Below are 16,293 nucleotides of genomic sequence, written 5' to 3'. Positions count from 1 at the left end.
ATAGCAAGAGGATAGATAAATAAAAATCAGATCTGAGATACAGAAGAGGGAAAACAAGAAATCTATGGGGGGAAAATGAATGCCGCTAAAAGTTCGTTCTTTGGAAGAATTAACAGAATTGATAGACCACAGGCAAACCTAACCAAAGAAAGGAAGGAACAAACGACATTTGCAAGGATGAGGGGTGAAACTGTGGACATTACAAGGGACCCTAATAAAAGAGTTGTATGAGTCCCTAATAAAATGTAAAAAAAAGAAAAGAGGAGAAAAAAATGATTAGGGCAAAGACTGTACAGATGTGCTTTATACAATTGATGTATGTATATGTATGAACTGTGATAAGAATTGTATGAGCCCCTAATAAATTGTTAAAATTTAAAAAAATCAAAATAATTACATAGTACTATGAAGGTCCATACTTTAACGAATTCAAAATGTTGGAAGGCATGGACAAATATTTGGAAACACAATCCCTCCATAGACTATCCCAGATGGATGTCAAGAACCTCAATAGACCCATAGCAATGGAAGAAATAGACAATGTAATCAAGGGATTACCAACAAAAAATTCCCCCGAGCCAGATGGCTTCACAGGAGAAGTCTACCAAGCATTCAGGGAAAAACTGACACCAATCCTACACAAACTTGTCCAGAACATAGAAAAAGACAGAAAACTCCCAAACTCTTTCTATGAAGCTAGTATAACTCTGATAACTAAAGCAGGCAAAGATCCCACAAGAATCGAGAAGTACAGAACAATATCACTAAAAACATTGATGTAAAAGTCCTTAACAAAATACTGGCCAATAGAATACAAAAGCATATTTTTTAAAATTTCACTGTGACCAAGTGGGATTCATACAGGGATGCAGGGATGACTCAACATACAAAAGACCATCTAGCATTATTCGCTCCATTGGCAGGAAAATGATAAGAACCACATAATATCAATAGATGAGGAAAAGCATTCGACAATATCCAACACTGATTCCTGTTTAAGACACCCAAGAAGCTGGGAATAAAAGGAAAATTCCTCAATATTATACAAACCATATATGAAAACCAACAGCCAACGTGGTAGTTAATGGAGAAAAGACAAAAACAATTCCACTGAAAAAGGGGACCAGACAAGGATGTCCCTTGTCCCCACTCCTATTTAACATCGTACGGGAGGTCCTAGCTAACAACATAAGACAATGAAAATATATTAAAGATATTCATCTGGGGAAGGAAGAGGCAAAATTATCATTATCCTCAGACAATATGATTCTATACAGTGAAGATCCCCTAAACTCCACAAATGGAGTGTTGGAAGCAATAGAGGAATATGGCATAGTGGCAAGACACAAAATCAACAAACAGAAGTCTATTCGACTGCTCTACATATCAGACAAGAACACAGAAGAGACGATTAAAAAGGTAGTACCCTTTACAATAGCCAAGCACAAATTGATATACCTAGATATTTACCTGACTTAAAAATTGGAAGATTTGTATGAGGAAAATTATAAAACACTACTACAAGGAAACAAGAGTGACCTCAACAAATGGAAGAATATCCCAAACGTGTGGATTGGAAGACTCAATATAGTAAAGATATCAGTTCTGCCCAAGGCACTATATAAGTTCACTGCTATCCCGATAAGAATACTACCATCCTTCTTCAAAGAATTGGAAAAACTGATGACCAACCGTATACGGAGGGGGAAGAAGCCCAGAATTTTAGCAGAGAACTCCTTAAGAAGGACACAGTGAGAGGGCTTGCTCTACCTGACTTTAGCACGTACTATACAGCCACAGTAGTCAAAACATTGTTGTACTGGTATAACGACAGATATTTAGACCAATGGAAAAGAGCTGAAGACCCAGAAATAAAAACATCAGCATACAGGCAATTGATCTTTGATAAGGGCCCCAAAAATATCAAATGAGAAGGAGATGTCATCTTCAATAAATGGTGCTTGAAAAAATGGATAGCTACCTGCAGAAAAATGAAGTAAGACCCTTACCTCACTCCATGCACAAGAATAAACTCAAGGTGGATCACAGACCTTGAGCTAAAACCCCAAACAATTAGAGTCATTAATGAGGGAATTGGGACAAACCTGAGAACCTTGGCAAAGGGAATATATAGGCTACAAAATAGGGAAGGATACAAATACAGGGGAGTCTCAAATAGATAAGTGGGATATACTGAAGATAAGATACCTGTGTACATCAAAAGAATGTACATCCTCTGGTCTAGCTATATTTGTAAGGTAGAATTGGGATCGTGATAGTGGGGGAGGGGGGAAACATTTAAGAACTAGAGGAAATTTATGTTTCATCATCGCTACCCTGCATCCTGACTGGTTCATCTCCTCCCCACAACTCTCCAGTAAGAGGTGTCTGGTTGGCTACCAATGGGCTTTGAGTCTCCACTTTGCACTCACCCACATTTTCAATTATATGATTTTTTGTTCCTTGATGCTTGGTACCTGATCCCTTCGACACCTCGTGGTCACACAGGCTGGTGTGTTTTGTCCATGTGGGCTTTGTTGCTTCTGAGCTAGATGGCCACTTGTTTATCTTTGAGCCTTTAAGACCCCAGATGATATATCTTTTCATAGCTAGGCAACATCAGCTTTCTTCACCACATTTGCTTATGCATACATTTGCCTTCAGTGATCATATCGGGAAGGTGGGCACCCACTGATAAATGATTTTTAGTTCTTTGATGTCTAATAACTGGTCCCTTCTCCACCTAATGGTCAGCCAAGCTGGTGTGCTTCTTCCATGTTGGCTTTGATGCTTCTCAACTAGATGGCCACTTGTTTATCTTCAAGCCTTTAAGACCCCAGACGCTATATCTTTTGATAGCCAGGCATCATCAGCTTTCTTCACCACATTTGCTATGCACACATTTTTCTTCAGCAATCGTGTCTAGAAGGTGTGCGTCTTTCTGGTTTTTAATGGATAGTTGTTTTTTTTTAGTATACTGTCAACCAGTCCTGTCTTTCACAGTGTTTCTCAGTAGACTAGAACTTCCAATCTTTTAGTTAGCAGCCAGACTGTCAATCATTTGCACAAACTAGAGGCTCCTGGGAAGTTCAGATCTGTGTGAATTGTGCCGAGAAATTATTATCCATTTTTGTTTGACAACATCATCCTCTCAAGCAGAGCGGACCTATATGGTCACCAGCACTTTGAAAGGAAGATACTTGTAAATGAGTCTACTTGGGAATTTTATGTCTACATAAAGACTGAGATGTACTCTTCTTTTCTTGTTCTCACACTGCAAGTCATGCTATGTGTGCTATTCTGGGTTGACTATAGAAACACTCATATGTGTGTAAGAGAGAGCTTTATATCATAGAGCAATTGCATATTGAGAAAACACCCCAACTTCAGTCCATAAGTCCGATATTATCCCATAGGTATGATACTAGTCCTCTTTAGATTCATGCAGCACATGCAATGATGCCGAATGCAGGAAGATGACAGGCCAGTGGGTGGAAAGTCTTATGGATCCAAAGAAGGTAGAAGCATCTCAATGCTGGCATGGGTCTCATTGTGGCTCCTCCATCTCCAGGGCTTTGACTGCCATCAGTGTGGCCCCATGTGGCTTATCAATAGGAATGTGAAGCAAAGAGAGAGTGAGCCATGCCTCCTGGGAGGAAGAGAGGAAGTTCTCAGAATCCTCATGAGAAGGCCACACCCACATGGAGGCATCAATCAGTCTGTGACCTGATAAACAGGCTAGACTTCACCCCTACACTTATTTATCAAGTTGACATGAAATTGTGTAACTACCACACTATGTTTTAGCACATAAAAGCATAACCTGAATACTGGTTATATGGAATTCCATGGTTACACCCCTACACTACACGGTCAGAGGATAGTTTCATGGGTTCTCACAAAATACAACTTTCATGTGTGTGTCTTCAACCTGGTCACCAAAGAGGAAGCTGCTCTTCTAATTAAAGGGAGTTCAAGCACTTCTCCTATTGCCTCAGCAACCAGGACTCCAATTATTGCAGGAAAAGAAATGCTGAAGATAAAATATGACCGCAGATTCTGTGGCCACAGATTCTGGGTTAGCAAGACCCAGAGCTTCAGTCTTTGATGACAGACAGCCTTTCCTTTGAAATCAGTTGACAAAGACATAGCCACTGATTAGAATGGCATTTAAGCACAGAAATAGTCTTTGAAGTAATGAAAGATGTCTCAATGCCAGAGCCAGCTGGTATAAAGGAAAAGACCCAACCAAGAAAACAGTGGAGACAAATGGTGAGAATCATTATTAACATTGATTATGGCCCTTTGGAGGATTCTACCACTGCAGCTGAGAAGAGATGTGCAGATGGAGTTTCTGTGTGTGTGTGTGTGTGTGTGTGTGTGTGTGTGTGTGTGTGAAGGGTAATAATCTTAGGATATGTAGTCAGTGTATTTTCAGTGTGTGTGTGTGTGTGTGTGTGTGAAGGGTAATAATCTTAGGATATCTAGTCAGTGTATTTTCTGTGTGTGTGTGTGTGTGTGTGTGTGTGTGTGTGTGAAGGGTAATAATCTTAGGATATCTAGTCAGTGTGTTTTCATTCTTGGGAATCCCTGCCTGAAAGCAGGCTGGGTTCTCTGAGAAGCAGACTTGGGAAAGGGGTTTGGAATGCAGGGTGCTTATTAGGGAATGCTCTTCCGACTGGCACTGAGGGAAGGGCTGGAAGGACGCAGAGTTGAGCAGCAAAAGAAGCAGGACCGTGATACCATCAGTGGTCCTTCAGAAGGTTGCCAGCAGGTACTGAAGTAGGGAACCCCTTCCCTTTGTGCTCCCATAGAGCTGCTGCCTCCTGGGAGGTGCAAAGGGGTCACACATTTGGCCACTAACTGAAGGGTAGAGGTTTGAGTGCAACCAGGGGTGTCTTGAAAGAAAGGCTTGGCAATCCACTTTAACCCCTTCTGGAACACAGTCCTACTCTGACACGGTCCTGCTTTGCCATGAGTCAGATGGACTCCAGGACAACCGGTTAGGCTCCCATACGGGTCAGCCATTGTGTGTGGCCACCTGAGAAGCAGCAGGACTGGGGGGAGGCAGCTTGTAACTTAAGGAGCTGACCCTAAAGGCTGTGTGCTGACCCTGGAGACAATGCGCACCATGTCATGCTTTGTCACCCAGGACCTTCTAGAGATGCTGCCCTGACCAGATTCTAAGACCTCCAATGTGCCCTGGGATGTCTTTACACTGACTGAATCTATACCTGTGGGGTTTTGCTGGACCACTGAAGGCAGCTATGACCACGAACGAGATCCACTGGAAATGTCTAGGCAGTCATGTCCCTCTCCCTTCTACCACCAAGGAAGATCCCTAATGGAGTGTAGTTACAGCACTCGGCCACTCCCTAGGAGAAAGATGTGGCAGTCTGCTTTGGGGAACAGTCATGCCCTTGGAAACCCTATGAGACAATTCTACTCTGCCCTAAACAGTCACTGTGAGATGGAAGTGATTTAACTGCAGTGGGTTTTCTGTGAGTTCTCTCTGAGAATCAAAAAATAAATAAAGCCTGTCTCAGGACTTGGACTTGGGGTATAAATGTGTGGGATAATGTCACATGCATTCTACACTGCCATCTGAGATGAAGCTCAGTTTGCAATGATCGTCATCATAGTTCATCCTTCATTGGCCATCCAGACACCCACAGAAGATGAGACCATGCAACAGGGGTGCAGTGAAGCAGTGACTGAGTGAAGTTCAGCCCTGCTGACACCAAGATTTTGGTCTTGATACAGATTTTGGAGGTTTTGTCTCCAGAATATGAGAGAATAAAGTCATGTTGTCTTGAATTACCAAGTTTGTGCTCATTTGTTATGAGTCTCTTAGCAAAAAATTCATATCTATATGAATTCAGATCCTAAATTTCCTTCCACTGAAGCTGATCTGTGGATACTCAGCATGAAAGCCCTCACAAAGCATATAAAAGACATGTCCATGTAGTAGTCACAAAAATAAATACAATTTTATTGAATGAATTCTCTATGAAGACATTGTTCTAAGGGATTGTGCCCACTTATGTCCCTTGTAGGAAATAAAACAGTGCATTGCATTGAATAAATCTTCTGTGTAAAATTCATTTACAGGATTAAAAAGCAAGGATATTACATTGAGAAGGTGCTCCTGACCCAAACCAGGGTATTTTCAATTGCCTCATATGCATGTGAGAGTTAGACACTGAATAAGGAAGACGAAGAATAATCAATGCATTTCAATTATGGTGCTGGAGAAGATCATTTAAATTACCATGGACTTCCAAAAGAATAAACAAATCTGTCTTGGAAGAAGTACAGCCATGTGGTAGTTACATAATCTGTTGTCAACTTGAGACTTAAGAGTGAAGGGGAGGAGTTTAACCTGTCAATCAGGTCACAGCTTGATGACATCATTTGGAGGCACTAAGGAAATAAATAGCTCACTGGAGGCTGGACAGACACACTCTCTGCTTGGTATTCCTGATGGCAAGACACATGGGGTTATGCTAAAGCCCTGGCACTGGAGAAGTACGTGGAGACCCCTCCCAGCGCTGAGATACTTTCACTGCCACTGGACCACAAGACTTCCCACCCACTGGCCTGCAATCTTCCTGCACTTGGCGTCATTGCTTGTGTTGCATAAATCTGAAGAGGAACTTACAGACTAGTATTGAACATATGAGCTAATCCTGAACTTATGGGCTTGATCTGGACTGGGCTGGGATGTTTTCTTAATATACAATTGCTCTTTCATATAAAGATCTTTCTTAAACACATATGAGTGTCTATGAGTTTTTTTCTCTAATCAACTTGGGCTAACACAAGGCAGAATGTTGTACTTAAAAGCAAGGATGGCGAGACTTCATCTCATGTGCTTTGGAAATGTTCTCAGAAGAGATCAGTCCCTGGAGAAGGACACCATGCTTGGTAGCGTAGAGTTTCAGTGACAAAGAGGAAAGCCCTCAGTACGATGCATTGACAGAGTGGCTGCAATAATGGGCTTAAACAGAGTAATTGTGAGGATGGCATGGGATCCAGCAGTGTTTCGTTCTGTTGACCTCGGGTCACGATGAGTCGGCACCTAACAACAGCTGCATACTCCTTCTATAATCCGAGTAAAAATTATCACCTCATTCTTTGGAAGGGAAAACAGAGAAGTAATTAGGTGAAGGGGGAAGTTGTCAATGAGGAGACCAGGAAGTGTAAGAATGGCTGTACATATTAAATAAATCACTGTTTAAAATGCGTGTAAACCAGCATCTGGCAGGGGAAAAGCACCAGTAGAAGAAAGAATTACTTTCACCATTGTCATCAGAATCACCATGGTTACTGTTCTGTTCCCTCATCACAAAGACTTCCTCAAATTTCTCTGAGTTTTATAAAGCCAAGATGCTACGGAGGCCACTTTCTGGATATTCTCCAAATTAAATGCCACCTGGAAATGTCTTTCTTCAAAAGCTTTCTGCTGTGAGGTAGGAGGGATGTGATGTTCTTCTTAGCTTAAGAAAGAAACAAAGATGACCCTCCAGTCTGAGACGTGCTCTTAAACCTCTCCTGAATTGTCCCTGCTCTCCATAGCTTATTCCCAGCTCCCAGTCCAAACGCTTCCAGTCGGCATCAACTCAACTCAAGGGACTCTTTTACCACTCTCGATAGGTTTTACCTTTCTCTCTTTATGTGCTGTAACCTAGGTTTATTCAACACACACTGTTGTTGTTGTTGTTTGTTGTTGTTGGCCAATGTCAACTCAGCCCCTAACTCATGACAACACCATGCACAGTGGAACAGAGTGGCCCCATCCTGTGCCATCCCCCGAATGTGCTGCAGATCAGACCACTGTGATCCAAAGGGTTTGGGCTGAGTTGGGGAAGTAGAGAGTGGGGCCTTTTTTCTGAGTCCCTTTAATCTGGAAGCTTCGCTGCAACTTGTTCAGCATCAGAGCCACACTGTTGCCTTGACTGACAGATGGCTGGAAGCTGCACCAGTGGTCCACAGGACAGGAAATCAAGCCAGGAACGCCCACAGAACAAAACCAACAATGCCTCCTACTCAAAAAACACCAAACTGAAACCCCCACTCACTGCCAGCGGCCACTGGCCCCTGAGGGAGATACTAGAGGGCAGTGTGGAACCGCTCCCTGCAGTTTAAAGGCCCTACATCTTTACAGACACAGAAAGCTTCGTCTTTCTTCCAGAGAAATTGGGGCTTCAAACTGCTGACCTTGTGGTGAGTAGCCCAACCCGTACACCAATACTCCAGCAGGGCTCCTTTGAAAGCACACAGTAGGCACCAAGTAGTGTCTCGATTGAAAGTCGCGGTCAAGCTTTCTCTTCAATCTACTCACTCCTTGCCGAAAACAGAGTAGTTCTCAAAAGATGTCCACGTTCTTTTCATTGTTTTTTGTCTTTGACATCCACCCAGAAGAAATGGAGGCATGGTCTTGAAATTAACTTTTCTGGACTGTGTTTTAGATGACACCAGAATCATTTTCTAGCTGATGCTATTAATTATTTTTTCTTTCTGGGGACTGCCACGGCCCTGTTGCTAGTCTTCCTATCCCGGCAGGAGCTGCCCAGAAATACATGCATTAGTGATCGCACATATGTCCTGAAGACTGCCTAATCTCGTTAGCTGCTTCAGCCCTGATTAAATTCAATGTGAACTTTGGTCTTGGACGAGGGGAGAGCACTCTGTGAGTGTGTGGGGCTGCAACTTGACTGGCTGTGATCAGAGATGGGACGTTGCTGTGGTGAGCTAGGCTGCCACATCAAAGAGGCCCTGGTGATCTTCTCCTCTGACATTGGCAACCGCGAAGGAGTCACAGCCAGGGATGGGCCTGGCTTGCTGTAAAGAGGCAGTGGGCACGTCCATTTGGACCTACATTATATACTAACAGAGCATCTGTACTCTGAGAATTGGGGAGTGAATAGCCTGTGTTTCCTGAACATCTGTTATCTGTCTGGTCACAACACTGCACACGGCGTAATCTGTCTCATCCAAGTTATAAGAACACAGTGAATACATTCTAGTTGTGGTTTTAATTCAAGGAAAATAAGGCTCGGGAGTGAATAATGGCCAAGACCCCACACAGAAGCAGAGTGGGGAGCTGATGGCAGGAACGTAACTGACAAATTAAGCCACGGTGAGCACGATTGCTCAGCGCATCTGGCCAAGCAGCCAGTGAGGATAAATGTGCTAAACAACGAACCAGCGTTGGCACCGCAGTTTAGTCTTCTGGGAGCATTGAGGCTTCAGTGGTCCAATTCTCACCTCTTCATGGCAGGAAAGCTGGCTTTGATGCCCAGTCAACGCATTTCGTGTGCAGCCATCAGCCCTGTGACTGGGCGCTGGTGACGCTGAACAGGTTTCAGCAAGAGCTCCCAGGCTGGCCTGGTCTAGGGACAAAAGCCTGGTACCTCCTGCTCCTGACAGTCTGTTAATCAAAGGGCGATGACGACAAGCTGCGTGTCGTCATGGAGATAGTACAGGACCCAGCAACATGTTGTTCCTTAGTCCATGGACAGGAGTTCTGGGCTGAATTGACAGCTAACAAGAAGCAAATTTGGAAATGCCCAGTGGTCCAGCTGACATGGATGTGTTATCCGTGGGAGAATCTGATAACCATCAGCAAGAGGATTAGAATGTCCTCCCATGTCAGTAATCACCGAGTCCTTAGGACAAAGGAAGCCAATAGTATGGCAGCCTAGAATTCTTCGGGGTCTGAGACATGGGTATGGTCAAAATGTTGGTGGTCAGGAAACATAGGGCAGCGAAGAGGGCATGATGGAGTCCTGGCTGGACCAGAAGGGAGTGGGGACACACTGAGACCCTATGGTCTAAGGAAAGAGGTTAAAGATGGCATGAGGAGACAGAAAAGAATATCAGAAGTACTGAAGATACAGCTGAGGGGCTACAGAGACCCATTTCAGAGCTAACAGTAGTGCAGGCAGAGCCGGGCATGTGCATTCTCTAACAAGCTCTCTCTCGCCAGAAGCTGTCGCAGTGGGATGAGCTGATAAACCAATTCATGTTAAGGAGTTAACTGCTGATAGGCTTGCTGGGATATACTGCCAGGGTTATCTGTACACAAACAGGGGACTCTTCTCAGACAACGCGAAGGCGCTTGAAAGATCAAGGACTCTTCAGTGATAGAATGGCAGTCACTATTAGCCAGCTACTTTGGGTGGCGAGAGCCAGCATTTCCGGGTGCGGAGGTCCTTCATGCTTCCCTCAGCCCTTGCTGCACGGATATCTGTCTATTCTGCCTTAGAAGACATTCACTCTACCTGAAGCTTGTCTCTTGGATTTTTTTTTTTTCAAGAAAATAGCACTGGGGTCTCTCATTGGAGGTCCTCCGCCAAAGTGCAATCGTTTCTGGGAACTTTCCCTACTTTCCTCCACCGCCTCACCTGCCCTCCCTCTTTCTCCCTCTGCTCCAGACACCTTGGTCTCTTTGCAGGTTCTAGAACATGCCGCGTCCTTGTGCATGTTCATCCCACTTCCCGCAGCCTTTCATGAGACCAGCTTGCTCAGTTCTCTGCTTAGACGTCACCAGCCGTAAGGTCTTCATTAATGTTCCTCATTTTACCCTTCAGGTGGTGTAGTAGATAGGCGTTTGGCTGCAAGCTGCAAGGTTAGCTGTTCCAAACCACCAGCTTGTCCGAAGGAGAAAGACTGGGCTTTCTACTCCTGTAAACAGTTACATTCTCAGAAACTCACAGGTAGAGTTCTACTCTGTCCAAGAGGGTAACTATGAGTCAGCGTCAACTCAAAGGCAGAAAGTTTGGTTTTCTTGGTGTTTTGTTTGTCCATTGCAATGTCTACACAGAAATCACAAAGTCGTGATTAAAGGGTTTATTAAGGAATGTAACAAATTTTAATGCCAGTGAGAATGCTCAGGGTTGAATTGGTTATCAGGATTTGGGTTAGGATTAGCACTTTAGTGGTTACCAGAGGTTGAAGGTAGGAGGAAGGGGCATACTTGTTGAGAGAGCACTGAGTCCTGTTAGGAGCCCTGGTGGTGTAGTGATTACGCATTGGGCTATGATCTGCATGGTTGGCAGTTAGAAACCAGCAGCAGCTCCTCAGGAGAAAGACTGGGCTTACTTCTCCCATCAACAGTGACAGTCTCAGTCTCAGAAACCCATGGTGGGGACACGCAGCATCAGCATTATCTCGATGGCAGTGTGTTTGGGTTAAGGATTTGTTAATAGTGAGGTAACAATGTAGAAGTGGATAGTGCTGTGGATAGTTATAACATGAATAATTTAATTTTAGATGGAATAAGTTTTAAATTAATGAATGTTTTATTATCTATATTCTAGACACACAAAAAAGGAGGATTTTCTCTTTTTAAAGCTTGTGTGTGAGGAGGCAGGAGGGAATTTGTGGTTTCCTCTGGGTTTTACTCTACTGCTAAGATGATACTGGGTTCTAGACCCTCAGGGCCTCCGTCAAGCATCACAAGCCAAGGAAGGCCAAGAATTTCAGGCAAGCAGCACAAGGTAGAAGTGAGGCATGGAACAGATTCTCCCTCAGAACCGTCCAGAAGAAATGAGCCTGGCCCAAACCTTGATTTCAGACTTCCAGCCTCAAAACGGGGAGAGAATAATGCCTGTTGTTGTAAGTCACCTCGTCTGTGATCATCTGTGAGAGAAATCCTGCCAAGCAAAGACAATAATCGTATTTATACCGTCTCTTCTTTTTCCATCTCAATGTGTCCTTCCTCTTTAACACCTGTGCCTCTAAAACTAAAATTGCCCTGCACTGTTGGAGTTGAGCCAGCGGAGACACAAAGCTTAAACCTCTGAATATTTTGAGCCAACCCAATCAGGCTAAAAATCTTCTTTCTTCAAAAGAACAATAAACCATTCTAAAAATCCTCACAGCTTTTCTTGTTATTATTAGAGGTTGTCTAGTCAGTTCTAACTCACAGAGACCCAACAGAAAGAAACACTGCTCACCCTGAACCAGGCAATAGCCTTGCTGAGTGTGAGCCCATTGTTACAGTCACTTTATCAATCCATCTCAGTCCCCTTTTTAATTGAACTTCACCTTTACCAAGCATTATGTCCTTCCCCAGGGACTGGTCCCTCCTGATAATGTGTCTGAAGGATATGTGATAATGTTTTGCCACTCTTGCTTATGATAAATTGGTGGGAAGTCACTTCTACACCCCACTGTGAGATTAGAATTTTTTCTTACTCTACTTTCCCCAAAGAATATCTGGTAATGTAATGGTTCAAGTGCTCAGGTGGTAATCAAAAGATCAGAAGTGGGAAGTCACCAGTTGCCCCATGGAATAAACATGTAGCAGTCTGCTGCCATAGTGATCAGCAACCTTAGGAACCTTATGGGGAAAGTTCTACACTGTCTTTAGAGCATTGCTGAGTCAGAATTCGCTACATGGCAGTGGTATTTGGTTTGGTTTGGGCCCTTCATTGAGGTAGTGAGTTTATTGTGTCAACCTGGCCGATAAACACATGTGGGGTTAATTGAAGTGCGGAGAGATAAATGGCTCAGTGAGCCTAACCTTTCTAGTTCTTGGATTTCTTACTTTGTGATGGTCAGACCAAGGTGCAGCTGCCTTAGTCAGTTCCCTGCTTCAGCTGGCAAGGCTCGCCTCCTGAGACATCTCCAAGGAGAAGCCGCATGGATCTACTCCAATGCAGCCCTGGGTGCTGGAGCAACCATGTGGAGACCCCTGCCAGTGCTGAGATGCTTACACATTCACTGATTCAGCTTTCCACCTGCAGTCAGTGTCACAGTGAGATGGAGGAGGACTTTGTGGATTGGTGTCAGACACATGGGTTAATGTTGGACTTGTGGGCTTGGGCAGCACTGGATTGGGATGTTTTCTTGATGTGCACTTAACCTTTATATAAAACTCTCTTATACATGAGTTTCTGTGGATTTGTTTGTACCCAGACTAACACATTCATCAAGGATGCAAACCTTGCTGAAAGTAAAATGGCCACAAAGAATAGGTAGAGACGTTATATATCTCAACAAACCCTCCCTGCCTTCACAGCACACTCAATGAAGACTATGTAGCTATCACTATTTCCTCAAAGTAACATCTTGGTGAATCTGGAAACTCCCAAGGCACTGGTCTTTTCTACAGGGGGCTTACCTCTTCATTCCAGAAGTACATGTGTAAAAATATCTGTGTGTTTTTGTTGAATGAAGGTTTACAAACTTCGGGTTCTTCTGGTCCTTGAACCCCACTCAACATCCTGCATGGTTTCATCTCCCCTTAGGTGTGAGGGCAGAGGCAGTGCTTAAGAGCCCCTCAGCAACAGACAGAGCTTGTCCACTTTACAGAAAAGTCGTGTTCTTAGTTAAAATGATATGATTTGTTGCATTTTGCCCGGAAGCAGATTCAAACATTCTTAAGAAGCTATAAGAGGAAAACTTGTTCCATTTAAACAAATAACAAGGACTTCAGTAAGAATGAATTGGGCTCCCAGTTTTCAGAAGGTTATGGGTGGCAGCAAAAGCCCAAAATATATTTGCAGGGTCCCCACATGGCTTCACCCTCCAGTGAATCCCCTCTGGCCATTGTCCAGGGATGCGAATTGGCTTGCCATCAGACAGCGCGCACTGGAAAATGGGTTGTTGCAGTAGTTCGGTTAAATTTAACACTTTGTCATTTGATCTCCCTCTTGACTCATTTTAAAGTTGTTCTGGATTTTAATATTTTCGGAGTGATTTTTTTCTTCTTGGTTGAGGTTTTCCTTGGCTTTATTTTGATATTGTTTTGGAGGGGGTTATTTTGTTGTGTAAGTTTTTGTGTGTATGAATCCAGGACAGGTAGCTCTATAAAGCTTGTAACTGGCTAGGTTACTCAGGGGCATGGCGGAAATGAGGAATAAATAACAATGAGTACAAAAAGAAGAGAATGTTCAAAATTATGGTAAGGATTGCATAACTCTTTTTAATATGAATGACTGTGGGGGGAGGTCAGATGCTTACAGACATCCTCCCTGAAGGCAATTGCTGCCAGACTGCTGTCTCGCCCCACCACAGGGGTGGGCCTGCTCCCTGCTACTGGGGACAATGGACTGTTTCTTCCTGACGCTTGCAACCATTAGCTCAGTTCCTGTACATGGGGCTTACACCCTACTGCTAATGGTTCTTATGGTGATCCAGCTGCCATCTTGACTCTAGGATCCACCCATCTTGCCACATGTGTACCCCCAATCTCCCTCCTCTTCCTGTTGCATGGATCCCCCTAGGTCACCCCCTTCCACTACTGTATTACCTATAGCACAACCCCTTCCTGTGATGTATGTCTTCACCTATAATTAGGGGTCTTGCATGTCCCCAGAGAATATAAAAGCCTTGGTTACCATTAAAGATCCTCTTGCTCACTCTCCACGTGGACCACCAAGATGGGGCTGAGGTGAGCATGCTACCATGAATTGTGTCTGACTCCATTTCTTTCAATATTTCTCTTCTATTTCTCATGCTCTCTATAACTTTATTATAATCTTTACTTAGTATCGCTGTACAATTGCGCCTACTAGACGCGTAATGATGTGTTAGGGGCTGGCTTCCCCTGGCAAGTGACCTATTGAATTATATATGTGAATAATATATCAATAAAACTTTTAAAAATCATTTTATTGGGGGTTCATACAGTTCTTATCACAATCCATACATACATTCATTATGTCAAACACATATGTACATCTGTTGCCATCATCACTTTCTTTCTTTCTTTCTTACCATTGTAAGTGGTTTTATTGTTTTATCAGAAAAACTTGTGATCCTAAAAGGCATGATTCTGGTGTGTGATTTTATTAAACACAGATGGAGATCATTTCTTCTACAACTATAACCTCTGAAGTTAAAAATGGAAACAGTGAAAAAATTAATTTTACTTTATAATCTGTCTTTATCAAACTATATTGAAGCACATTAATTTTATTATGAGTGTGTTATATATTAAGTCAGTAATATAAAACACAAGCCAAAAACTATATTCTGATTTCGAATTAACTGCACCCAGACACAATGTGCTCTGTAATGCACAGTCAGCTTTTTAAGCCTCATATTTTTCAGGTTGTCGCTGAAGTAATCCTCACCCGTTTCTTAGAGTTTTATCAGTCTTATGTTGGGAGCCATTTTTGCCTTTGGGGGCCTAAACAGAGTAGACCTGTAAAATACATTGAGAGTCCACCCTGGGAATAAGGTACAGATACTTTTCTAGCTCCTCAGGAACATGAGCTCCTACGAACACAGCAAGGGCCCCAATTATCCCTGAGCTGATCAGTTTTCCTGTGGGGCTAAGGTCTGTGGTTTGACTTTCCTAGCAGCTTCCAGAACAGAAAGTGGGTTTACTTGGTCTCCAAACTCCTTCTCTCGGTGCTCAAGAAGAATGCCCTGTTTTCCCGATCCCACCACAAAAACTCCTCCGAGGACAGAGCCTTCACCTTCCAGGTTTTCAGAGAAGCCTCCGTTCCGAGCCCGGAAGAAGTTGTACCAGACACCCAAATGGACAATTCCCATAAACATCATCTTCTGCCTTTCGGACCGTAATTTTTTTTGTTTTCATCCAGAAAGAATTCTCCTTTGAAATACGGCTGGAAGTCCTTCACTTCAGTCCTGACGTGCTCCTTCACCACTGCGTAGAGGGGGACACCCAGCTCATCCAACCTGGGCTTCAGAGAGGGCGGGTCTGCGGCCTCCTCTCGACAGAGGAAACAGCCCATCCGGCACACAGCCATGGTCACAGCTCAGTTCTTTTCCCAGAGCTCCTTTGCTTTGAAAGTCCTAGGTTCCTTCCCCAGCGTTTTCAGCTTTATGGCCCCAAAGCACTCCAGCGATGACTCTTGCGGCTGGGACAGAAAGAGGTCTGTGTTGACCAGGAGCAGGGCCACGGCTGCAGCCCCGCAGAGCCCCACCACCAATGGACCACACTCCCATGCTGAAGAAACCTGGATCCTGTAGGCAGCAGCCCACCACGCCGTAGCGCACACCACGTGCCTCGCCAGGTACCCGGAGCCGCAGTCACTACAGGTACGGCCGACCCGCCTGCTGGAGCCTGGACCTGGGCTGAGGACAAAAGAGTCCCACGCCAGGGGCACAATGGATGGACCCCACGCCTTTGCAGCCTCATCATTTTCTTTCTTTATTTCCTGTTTTGTTTTTATTCCTTTTACTGGGGCTCATGCAACTCTTTTTTTAAATCATTTTATTAGTGGTTCATACAACTCTATCACAATCCATATATACATCAATTGTGTAAAGCACATTTGAACATTCATTGCCCTCATCATTCTCAAAACA

At 43.8% G+C, this 16,293-nt stretch overlaps 1 pseudogene; it reads right to left on the bottom strand.

Annotated features, from left to right (window-relative positions):
• Positions 1 to 15,273: 15,273 nt before the first annotated feature.
• On the bottom strand, positions 15,274 to 15,930 carry LOC142440525 (peroxiredoxin-like 2A pseudogene; annotated as a pseudogene).
• Between the last annotated feature and the right edge of the window lie 363 nt (positions 15,931 to 16,293).

Source organism: Tenrec ecaudatus, chromosome 2, assembly GCF_050624435.1.
Source record: "Tenrec ecaudatus isolate mTenEca1 chromosome 2, mTenEca1.hap1, whole genome shotgun sequence".
Lineage (NCBI taxonomy): Eukaryota > Metazoa > Chordata > Mammalia > Afrosoricida > Tenrecidae > Tenrec > Tenrec ecaudatus.
This window is presented reverse-complemented; position numbering and strand designations above follow the sequence as displayed.